Below are 12344 nucleotides of genomic sequence, written 5' to 3' on the forward strand. Positions count from 1 at the left end.
CATTAACACGGAGCAGAGATCCACTCCGGGACGCGGAGCACGATATAAGTAGATCCATCATCATTGAGAGTAACGCAGCAGGTACTTCGCTCTCCTTACCCATTACCGAGATTTCTTCCCACGATGCGCTCCGCGATTCATCTGCTTTGCTTTATACAAACGTTGTGAAATCTCTGAAAAACCTCTATCGCCACGCGCCGCTTGTTCCCTTTGTTCGTCAGCTCCGACGATCGTGCCTCTGATTCGTCAACTGAATCGCCACGTTACGATATTCTGCTCGTTTCTATTCGCTTTGCACCGTCAACTCCGTATTTCTACTTCGTTACCATCATTTGCTTGTATTTTAAATTCGACGAGGATAGGCATGCGCGATACAACATTTTCGAATATACACTGCAATCCATTGCGATATAATGACGACGATTTAATAAATTCGAATTTGCAGAAATTGTATCGTGTAGCGAAAATATGATCGAACGATATAACGGCGTGGAGAGGTCGACTTAGCACGATCACTTTACGCAGGGTGCTAGAGTAAACGCATGCAAATGCAGGCCCAACCGTTGCACAGGTATACCTTTAATTCAACATCGCGCCACCGTCGCACACGGCTGGCCACGGTACGTTAACAATGGGGTAAACAGAGAAAATTACCGCTTGCCACGAGCATCGGGTCTTTCCACCCCTCGCCCCCCCCACAGCAGAGGTCATTTGGTTGGCGTGACAACCCTTCCACGCCCTTTCCCCCCGCCGTTCCTTTTCGACATTCACCTCCAACCCCTGTGTGACGAGCCACCCCCAGCAGGCGCACAATGCGCTTAATGAAACTCGATATAGCTCGACCGATAACCCTACCCATCCTACCCATTGGATCCCGGCTGAAAGCTCGTCCACAGCCACCCCTTTGACGGACGTTTCGTTCGGGTGGGGGTGTCTACGAAAAAGGCAAATTAAATCCGCAAGTAAAATCGCGTGGTCCCCGAATAGAAGGGCCGAGAGGGAATCCTGGCGGAAGACAGCGAAGGGTTTGGGCGACAATGGCCTTGTTAAGGCACCCACTAATTGCAGCCAGCTCCTTAATGGATCCTTGCGAAAATTGCATCGACCTAAGCCGGTTACCGAGAACACGCTCGATCCTTTCTTCTTATTCTTCCTTGGCCGCGCCCTCACCGCCCCTGTTGGTTTTGTCCCCGTCGTAGACTGATTCATTCTTTTGGCTTGCGGCTTGCGAGGGTATCAGGAACTGTTCGATCGAGCACGCGAAATAAACCATTCTCTGTGTATCGGTAAACGAGGAAAATTATTTCTCGATAATTTATACCGGAGATCCTTCTTTTCTATTCTTCTTATCTTGATACTAATAGTCGTCGATTATACAGCAAACTCGCGACACTCTGTCTCTTAATAAACGTTCGAGCAGACGATCTTCTAAATTTTGTAACGTAGTCCTCTTCGTCTCACTTCGCTCGTATTCGCAACGCACGGTCCTTGCGAGTCTCAGGTATTTTTTTCTGTTTTCCGTGGTGGCCGGGTTTAATCGGCTGAATCCCCGTCGACCCCGTGCTCGCCGCGCGTTAAACCTCTGCCAACGGCTCAGGCTATTTTAGCAGATCAAAGACAGCGGCGGAGAGATTGATACGCGGTCCGCGGGACACGCCTCGCAAGATCCTCGTCGGCTACGTTCGGCCGGCCGATAAATAAAGTTAGGGCTGGCGCATTCCCCGCGGAATTGTTTTGTCGTCGACGTCTCCCCGGGTGCTCGTTAACGCGGCCAACATTTTCGGCATTCTGTCTCACCTTCAGATGCTCCTCGGTGCAGCTGTTGCGACGAGCATTCAAATTTTTCGGTCCGCCTCGAGCGACACTCGTCGCCTCTCTCTCGGCCCGCTCAACCACAGACGCCCTTTACGCCGCGCTACTTCAACTTGTTCCGCCGTTTACCACCTAACCGGATAACAATTGCGTTTCCGACTACATTGCCGCCGAATCAAAGACCTTCTTAACAACTCGATTCAACGCGGAACGCTGCGTAAACACTTGGTTAACCGAATAAACTTATTCTTTGAACATCTCGTTGAAAAGGATCGTCGGAGGTAAGTTTGTTTTCCGCGCAATTCTCAGGCAATTCATCGTATCGCGGTAACGAGCATTTACGTTCCAAAACGTGTGTCATACACCGCTTTATATGGAATATTTGTCTAAGCGTTCTTGGCGTGCCAAACGCACGTGATTCCATTCCGAGCCGTCGTTTGAAAGGATTTGAGGTAGCGCGAGAATGGCGGGACTCGTAAACTACACGTTATAAATCATATGGCATAAATTACGCCGTGGTTTCGCGGATTCTACGGAAGATTGAGCGGTGCTAGGTAAATTTTATAGTTTTCCGATGATATCCAGTCGGCGACCAGACCGATAACATCGGAGACGCGTGGCGTTGCGGTTCAGTGGCGCACACTCGACGCGTTCCGTCGACTTGAAAATATATGTCCCGCAGAGATCACAGACCGCCATTCGTTCTCTCTAGCGGCGCTAAAATTAAGCGACATTCCCAAGCCCGGCCCACTCGCCGGAGCAGAAAACGACAGAGAATTCGCGAAGGAAATGAGCCACCTCAAAAGAAACGGCTATGGATGCTACGCATTCTTGAATCGACGGCCATCGATCACCAGACTGTTTTTTATCGTTCTTTTTGCCCCGCTTCTCGTCCTTTTCGAAAGAAATCTCGCTTTGTTTAGGTGGCACGTGGAAACGATCTCGATTTCCAGACAATGGATTCTCGTCTTTTAAATAATCTAACCTACAATTCGGTTCGTTCCATTTGAAAAGAACAAAAATTTTGAAAGAGGTATCAAGAAGAGAATACAACAAGGAATGCACGTACAAGGGTCTAAAAAATCTAGTTGCGCTTCCTTTTCCCGGGCAATTCCGTCTGCGTAAAAAGGAAGAGCAATTGTAGATTAACCTGGTATTTGTAACGGTGAGATTGGAAAAGTTTCTTTCGTGACTTTATGAAAGAAGCGGCCAAAGGAGAAAGAGAACGAAACAGGGAACGCGATACGATCTCTTTTTATTCTTACTTTAATAAAGCTATACTACGTCCGACATCGCGAAGCTGTGAAAATACTTGCAACGTTTTGTGTATCGACTGCTCCCAGAGGTATCGAGCCGGCCATCGATACCATCGGGAAAATATAAAGGATACTCCCTTTTTCTTAAACTTTTATCAAGCCAAATGTAATAGCCAGTCTTTGCAACTTTGCGATATTTCGCATGAAGTTGCGAAAGAGCCAGCGTACCGGAGAAGCTGTGCTTGATCGATCGTTTTCGTTATTTCGTCGCCGGGGCCACGTGAACCTGCAGCTCTCATCGACCGTTTTTTACCACGAGGCCTCATTTTCTTGTATAATACGCGATACGATCTTCTTCATGAAGTACACGTGCCAGGAAAATCTTTGTTCCATCCTGAACGGATCTGTAGGCCCGTACTTTTATAACGACGTCACGTGGCCACGTTTCGACCCGAAACTGGTTCTCGCGGTGTCATTCTTTCTCCCGTATCCGGCAGAAAATGATCGATAAATCCTAAGCCATTTACTTTAGGAAGACAAATTTTCCTAGGAACGTAAATTTCCAATTTCCAAGAGTTTCGCTTTCTCCAAGCATTTTCTGGATTTTTTGTTCGATCGAGTATAACCGCGATCGTAAGAAGCATATGCTGTCTAACTTCGCAGGCTTCAGCTTATGCAGATTAATAGACTTCAGCCGTATATCGATAAATAAAGACAATAATATACTCGGAAGTGTGAAATTCCGAATTTCGAGCGTAGCAAGAAGGAGACGAAGTACAAAGTCGGTAACACGAAAGCGTGTTACGATGTACGTAAACAGTACATTCCACTAGAAATGTACTTCATTCGTCTTCCGTCCTTTTTCCTTTTCTTTCTCTGCTGTTTGGTTTAACCGGCCCGATTCTTCTCGCCACCCACGCTTTTCTCGCTCTACCGAGCACACAAATACACGGCCCATTATCGACACGCCGTGATCGACTATCGGTTCTTTGTCGCGTGGCATGTGCTACCGATCGTGCATCGAGCTGTGCTCACGTTTACCTTGTCCGTGTCATATTATTGGGGGATTGGGAGCAGGAGGCGAGCTGGGGCAAATTCTGCAAAGGAAATTCGACGGTAAATTTCAAAGGAAGCCGTTTCAATTAGTCGGCCGGAGAATTTGGGTCGCAATTTAGTCGTTGCCGATGATCACGGGGAAACACGGAAGCGATGGTAATAAGTAATTTGTCATTCACAGCCACGAATTGGTGTAGAAATGGGAATTCCGCCATTGTTATAATTATCTTCGAATCTGACAAACCAGGACGCGTGCGAACGAGCGAGCGTATGTAAAGCATTGAACAGATTCCCTTTAAAGATGGAAAATTTGCGCTGTTCCGTTAGCGACGCCCGTTTGATATTTTCGCCCGGAGCCTGGCTACAATAACCGCGTTACCTGTTTTCATTCGTTAGAACGCATCACGACGCGATTTTCCAACAGTCTAAACGTTCGTTTGATGCAGCCGACGATCGTTCGATCCGGTTCCAACATTACAAATCGGAATTCTGTTTGCGATCGGTATGTAAACCACGCGGCGGCGTAACCGTTCGAATTATAACTAACGATTTGTTTGACCGTGTGTACGAAAAACATTGTGTCCGATGGAATCGGGTAAATGGATTTGCTGTTTCGGCCTGCGAGCGTTTCAATAATCGAGTTTTAAATACCGCATAATATCGGCTCCGCGTATCGCTCCGTTGTAATCCCCGTCGCCGTTTATTTTTATTCCGTTTCATTCTATTTCGCGATCCCGGAATATTACGTATCCACGTTCTAGTTTCGTCGCGGTCTTTTTCTCTGAAAAATTTTCTTCCTTTTCGCTCTCCTTTATTTCTCTTCGCTTTTATTTTCTTGCATTTTCCAACGCTCTGTGCCGTTTACATCGGTGAAAAAGTTGAACAAACTTTACCGAGAGACGAGAATCGTAAAAACCCGAAACTCGCGTGATGCGGGCACGACAGGTGGAGAGAAAACAAATCGAAACATCGCAATTTCAATTTTCTCTTGGTTAATCAACGGTTTTTCTCTCGGACGTACGTTACAGCCGAAAAAAGAAAAAAAGGAAACGACAAAAGTTTCGCTTTTCCGGTCTGGATTTCCTGTTTGTATACCGACGAACAATCAGGAAGGAAAAGATTTCCAGCAAGGGATAGATTTACGCACTTTTCCCATCATTACTCTCTCGAGGTTTGCGACAGCCAATAATTGGGCGTGTCCTTTGATCCTTCACTCTCGACCCTAATTCACACGCCGCTAGATTTTTGGGAGAACGCGGTTGGATCGTTGGCACGCAGTCTATCGACGAGCAGTCCAATCTCGTTTCTCTCTACCAGCATCGTAGCAATCTTTTCCATCGCAAGATTAACGATCTAAGCCGATGACCTCAGCACACCAACCACTTGGACGCGTTATTCCACCAAGCGGAGAAAAACCGATGATTTCTATGATATTTGTTCGCAGGACGACGACAAAAAGCCATCGAGTGCGCGATAGAGAAAAGACAAGAAGGGAGATTACAGAGAAGAAAAAGCCGATTGCGGCATTCCAATTAATTTGTTTAAGTTAGCCGACGCCCTTTCCAAGTCGTGAATCACTGTTCGAAAGCAGATTAGAGATCTACCCGATCGAACGGAGATTAAGTCTCCCCGACGTGACTTCCTTTTCTTCCTCGTTCTCGTCTTAACACTTTCACCTTTGGAAGAAAAGCAACGCCGTCATGGAGGGGTTTACCTAACGCCGCGCGGATAGAACGAAACGAGAAATTTTCCAGTAATCTTCGACGGCCAGAGATTGAGTCGAGACGGACTGAATGGCCGTCGGAGATCGGAGTCGTTGAAGATTCTCGGATTTGGACTTTCCTCTCTCGAGAGAAAAGTCGAGTTCTCGTTCTCGACCGAGCGGAAGAAGAGAAAGAAGTGACGGATAAAGAGGAGGAGGAGATGAAGGAAGCGGTGGCAGTGGTGGTGGTGGTGGTGGTGTTGGTAGTATCAGAGTAAGAAGTCGCATAGAAAGGGTACGCGAGAAGGATGAGAAAACGAAGGAAGAAGAGTCAAAGGGGATAAAGACGAGAGACGAAGGTGGACGAAGACGAAGGCGTGCCATTGTCACGTGGATTTCCAATTAAAGAGGTTCGATGGGACGAGCAGGGAGAGGGTTGGGCGATGGATCAGAAATCCATTGCGTCTTCTCGCGAAAGTCTAACAGGTTTCCCTCGACTTACCTTCTGCAGTAATGGAAATATCCGTCGATTCGTCGCGTCGTTCAGTTTCCTTCGATTCGGTCAGCAGACGGGGGTGGAGCATGCGGCGATGCTAGCGGCAGCGGTGGCGCGTTTAGTTTTATAATTGAATCCAGTTGTTACCGTTGATGGGCAACCGATTGCTTTCGTTTGGTAAACACTAACTTTTAATTATTTCCTCCCCCGGCCAGAGACCGAAGCAGGGGGTGGGTGGGGGTGAGAGGCGTCGGTGGAGCCACGTGCTGCCGGGAGATTGATTCGGCTAAACAGCCCGTAACAGTAGAATAAACGGTGCCCGGCCAAACTAGAACGATACAAAGAGAAAAAGAGTGACCGTGTGCGGGGGTGTGTGCACGCGAACGCGCGTTCGCCTGTACGTGGAAAGATAAAAAAGAAGAACGGGAAAAGCAAGCGAGACAAAGAACGCAAAAACAATGCGCATAGTCAGCCTAACTGCGCAAACATTGTCGGCCAGTGATTGCTTCGATTCACCAGCGTTTTTTGCATTCGAAATTGACCGATCGAGCGTGCTAAAAAGAGGAAAAGAAAAAAGAATTGTGTACAAAGGGTAAATTAATGCAACCGAGGTAACCAAGTTGCACCCTGCGAAATACAACATTGGCCTCTGCGGTACGTAATATGGTGTGTCGCTCCGATACTATTTTCTCTCTCCGTTTCAACGTCCCCTCTGACGTCATTCACCGATGTTAAAGCTCTCTCTTTTCCGTGAACGCAAAATATAAAGCCTCGATTCTGGCCGAAAATGCCCTCGAAGAAACGTTTCATTCGGACGGGCTTGCGGCAGTTAAGCCGTTGCTCCGGAAATATCTTCGGTTGCGCGGGAATTCCAAACTCGCGCAGCGGATGGACCCGACGCGGAAGCTTGACGGATTAAAGCACGACCGACGCAGCAATCGCAGTTTCGTTGGAATTTTAAATAATCGCGGGGACGATGAGCTGATGCGCGTACACGTCATCCCGGAGCGATCGCGCGCGTATCACGGCCGGACGCGTGTGAACCCTGACAAATTCCGGCGCATACTTCTGTCGCGTTGCTGACTAATTAAACAGTCAAATTAGCGACAATTACTATAATTTTCGGACGGGATAGTGCGCAGTTTCCGCGTTTATGGCACCACTAACGGCGACATCGGTATATTTCGTCGTTCCACTGCCTGTTTTACGAAGCGTCTCGTAATTCGCGCCGCTCTGCGGACGCTGAAGTCCGATTGAAATTTAAATTATAGTTCGCGGCCGGTGTCGCGCGAGTAGTAAAAACGGCGATAAAGTCCGGTGCGCACTTTCCGCAATGCAGCGTGCGATTAAAAGACCGCATTACTCGTGATTCCCCTAATTTCCAGAACAATAAAGCTGCCGTTTATTGGCACGCGTGCACAGACGCGGCGCTCGCGTGTGTCCCGGTAGCGCACGAGCCAACCAGGTCACCGTTATTTTTAATTCTTTCCTCGTTAACGGCACGGTCCGGTTCACGGCCATTTTTGTTCGTAACGCGCGAATCGTCACCGAAATCCTGACCGCAATTACGTCGCGGATGGCCGACTGTCATTCGAATGGGAACAAAAATTCGGAGCTTTCCTCTGTCCGTAGAAATTCGGCCGTGTAAAACTTCGTTAAACGCGCGTTGAATCAACCTGGATCAAACTGCACCCTCGGATCGTCGTTAGACAAATTGAAACGGCAGGTGTTGCGCGAGACGTTGAGACACGATGAAACGACGAGGTGTAAGTAATAGGACAGTAACTTCTTGCACGTTAGAGCTCTGATCTCTATCGGCTATGACATGTGCGCAAAGTGCTGATAGATTATTTCTCCGGAAGCTCGGCTGCCGGCTGCCGACGAATTGGAACGAAACGCAGGATGGTACGGTTCTCTCTGATTGTCCGCTGCGACAGGCACCCCGATAAATCGAACGTTTGCGAGCGAAAAAAAGAGCCACGCAGCACACGCACATGACCGTCCTTTCGAGCGTATGACGATTAACGAGCCAAGCGTTTAGCATAGATAATCACTCCCGGGAACGAGAAGTGTAGGCTGAATGGCATTCAAGCTCTCCGCATCCGCGATCCCCGATGCAATTATCAATCGAGAGTCCGCTATGCATTAACATAATCAGATCAGCCAGCCGTTCGAAACCCTGCCCGGTTGCTGGCTCCCCTTCTCCCTTCGGCCAGCGTCATCAGCATCGACACTAAAACCAACATGGCTCCTATCCACGAGGTGCGACGTACAACAATGCAATTATTCCTAAGTGCAACGCCGAAAGATTGCCTAAAACCGCGTGTAGGTTATCGGACAATTATCTTGATTAACGGATTCGATCGATGATAACGTTTCGCCCCTTATCGACTATTTTGACTTGCCTGCCCGAACCCGATGCTTTCCGTAAGATTAAAACGCCGGAGAAAAAACGCTTAGCCGATAAACTATCGTTTGGTTTTGGGGGAGAACGATGGAGATACGTTCTCGATTAACGCACGGCCACCTATATTTGTCTTCGACGGACAACTTGCTGAGTTTAATTAAAACGTTTGTACCATCTGATCGCTTACATCTACGAGATTACGAGTATGATCGATGGCTACGTGGCACCCTTGGCCATGTCGCGTTAGTTTACCGATGCCGGCAAATAATAGACCGACTCGCTTTGATCCATACCACACGATGTTTACCCAGCATGTAGTGGCGGTTAAAAGTGTGTTTGGCTTACGACGCGATCTCGTTAACAGAGATCCACTCGTAACCGGATAAATTTAGAAAGCAATATGTTCGGTTGCTCGACGATCGACAGACTCGGCAGGTAATTTGTCCTCGGTAGAAAGTTACGTCGCGGCGGATCGAGAACACCCAGGCCGAAACCGAACGGTTGGTCGCGCCTTCTGCCGTTCGGCAAATAAATTTAAAATAGAACGTTATAAGAAGTTAAGGCCTGTGGAACGCGCGGCAGGATAATGAGGTGACTAATTAAGCTTCGTTAAGCGAAGAAATTCTTCAAGTGGCACGACCGATACTTTAATGGTTTCCACTTCCCGTAACTAATTAGTATCACGTAAAATGTTTCTGTGCTCGAGGAAAGAGTTTGACGGCCTTCGGTCTCGTTTCGAGTTGCAAGATTAATTGAGTATTCCTGTTTGAGAACGAACCGTTTCCTCACGCAATCGGGCATCGTTGGCTCGTGAAATCTTGCGTACGGTGCCTAACCGATGAACAGCGAACGCTACTTTTATCGAATTACCCGGCAAAACGTTACTCGCGCAGAAACTCGCCAATTGTTCCGTCGAGAGAGTCGTCGATGAAGCAATTTCGGCAAATTTTTTTAAGTGGCAAGTAGCTCGAGCTTCTGTTTCTAGGTCAAACTCGTTGCCTTTGACGTTGCAAGGGAAATGTACGCAGGCTGGATACCGAACACGGGACACTCCACAAATGTCAGAAGCACGTTCTTATTTGTTGCCATGCAATATTTTCATGGTTGCTTCTCTGCGCGAACCGAAAGCATTCGCCAGAGAATTGGGAATCTTCTCGACGGCGAATTCTTCAGCGTCGCGTGTAGTGGCATACGTTTCACGACCGAGAACTGCTCTTCGTTGCTCGAATCACGCGATACGCGAGCTTTGTCGCTCGCCGGATCACGGCGCAGCGTGTAGGACAGGGAAAGAGATCGGCGGGAGCAAGCGACGGCCCTGTTGCACGCATCTCGACTACGTTCTCTCGTCTTTCGGTAAGTTGGAACGGGTTTCAACTTCGGTTTCTTCGCGACGACGACGTAATTCTTCGTTTCCACCGAACGCAGCGCATTTCGAAACGCTCAGCTTCCACTCGATGAAAATTCGTTTCAATGTTCGAGATATAAGTGGCGGATGGTAACGAGGAGAACGGGAATCCTAAAATCCGACGAAAACGCAACGACGCTACGAGCTGCCCCGAGGGAATGCATTGTGGCGAAAGGGTAAGTTGTAGCCTGACTTCCGACTAGGTTGGCTTTGCAATTCGCGAAATACCGGCTGGCTGCACTTCCGTGTCCAATATTCCACGGCAACGAGACACGTCATCCGCCGGAAACGCTCTCGCATTTCGTAGACCGAGAGTTTGGGACTAAGTGTTGACGTGTCGCGCGTCCGATGATATAGCGGCTCCGTGTGTTTGCCATTGCGAGGATCTGCGAGGCTGCGCGACCCGAGCGAATATCCTTGTCCATCCGGATTAATTTGGTTTTATGGGGCGAACTTGGTGTCCGCGCTTGTTTCAAGAATTTCGTGAAAGACGTTAACGAAGAACTAGCTTGTCTGCTCCGGCCGCTTTATCGGACAGTTCACGCTCTGGCGGGAATATTAAATTTGCGTTTCTCGTTTCTCAGACCATGCAACATGTAAAGGTGAAATCGTGTCGAGCTTCAAAGCCCAGAGCTACGGAACACTCGTAGATGTCTGCCTGTCAGGAGAACGTGTTCGTTATTGAACGCCGTATAGGTGATAGAAAGTGGGGAGAGCGTTAGCCAGTTACCGTTACAGTAATTCAGAGAACTAACGCGGCATTTGATGCGCCGATAGAACGCTACAACAGCTGTATCCAGCTACTCAAGGCAGTCCGGCCGTACCAAAGGTCGACCTTCCTTGTGGCAACCCATAAACGACCTTCCGATAGCTCATCTCATGAATCGTGGAATACAGATACTAACACGGACAGCGTCGGTGATGAAACCATATCCGTGTTTAGTGTACACAGTTTGCCACTAAATGCTAATGCCTCGTGAACTCTGAATTACGAGGGCTAACTTCTCTCTATGAACGGCCTGGTTCTGCCGTAGGACTTGCTCGATACACGCAGAACCGGCTACTCCTGCAACTTCAAATATACAGTCCTTGCACGGCTTACAGTTCATTAAATTCACCATCTCCGCTTAACGCCAGGATCAACTTCCAATGATGAGTCATTGACAGGATGTCGAGTCGAATTCGCGTTTCGAATGTGATTAACGAAAACGTCGCTATAGTTGGAGTATTACCACGTGCTTAAACCGGTAAAACACACCACGTAACACGGATACGAGAAACTGGTTGTTGAACGAACGAAACAAGGCAGAAGATTTATGGACGTGTAATGAGCGAATTCTTGAGGGCCGCTTATTATAATATCCGCACTGGGTATTACGCGCTAATGCGGTATTACGATAACGTCTTGCTTAATGGTCACGTGCCCGTGTCACGCACTATTCGTGTACTTATGTGCATTAAGCTTGTTACAGTAGATTCAGTTGTATAAACGAGTTTCTATGCATGACACGGTAAAAGATTTTCGGTAAGTTTATTTTAAGCATGTTAAAGAGAATTTCAGATTTCTACAAACCAGTAGCAAGAAACACAGTTCGGTTATTATTTCACCACTACGCATAATTATTTTGATAAACCCTCGATTTAGGTGCACTGCGTTAACGCGTTCTGCGCTTTGGCTAATCTCCGTTATGGTTGCTTGCACGTGGCTCGTGTACTCTCTTCCGTTCACGATTCGATGCGTTGCTGCGTTATCATAACGCGACCATTCGCAGTCAGCTTGGCGAGGGAGAACGCGCGTCGAAGATGGATTGAAAAAGGAGAAAAGAACATACAGCAAAAGAAGCGGAATTATTTTAAGGCGCGACAGAGCGTCGTATCAAACAATTTGCTAAGCTGACCATAATCTGGCTTTTCACATGTTTCTTCTAACTTTCCAAATAGTTTCGTCTTGCTTGCTTCTGCCAGAGAGAACACGATCACAGCTTTAAAGAGATTCGATCTGTTGAAATTTAACGATTCAAACACGGAACAACTCGTCCACTGGGAGATTCCGTGGAAGGGCGAAAATTTATCTGACGAGCGGAAATTTATGTCATTCGTGAAAATCAATAAATAGAAATTAAAGTGCGTTCGCCACGGAAAGAGGGAGACGCGAGAATCGGCCGCGTCGACTTCCTGGAAGCAACCCTTCGCGTCTAGACACGGGCCAA

At 47.9% G+C, this 12344-nt stretch overlaps 1 protein-coding gene across 5 annotated transcripts in view; it reads right to left on the bottom strand.

Annotated features, from left to right (window-relative positions):
* LOC126871886 (uncharacterized) overlaps nt 1–12344 on the bottom strand; it is a 229329-nt gene that overhangs the window by 180082 nt on the left and 36903 nt on the right. For 2 of the 5 annotated variants that reach the window (XM_050631203.1, XM_050631197.1), the window contains exon 2: nt 6329–6650. The exons of the other annotated variants lie outside the window; for them this stretch is intronic. The gene's annotated coding sequence lies outside the window, so the exon portion shown is untranslated. The remainder of the gene's footprint in view (nt 1–6328; nt 6651–12344) is intronic. 5 annotated transcript variants of the gene reach the window in all.

This window comes from Bombus huntii, chromosome 12 (genome assembly GCF_024542735.1).
Source record: "Bombus huntii isolate Logan2020A chromosome 12, iyBomHunt1.1, whole genome shotgun sequence".
In the NCBI taxonomy this organism is placed as follows: domain Eukaryota; kingdom Metazoa; phylum Arthropoda; class Insecta; order Hymenoptera; family Apidae; genus Bombus; species Bombus huntii.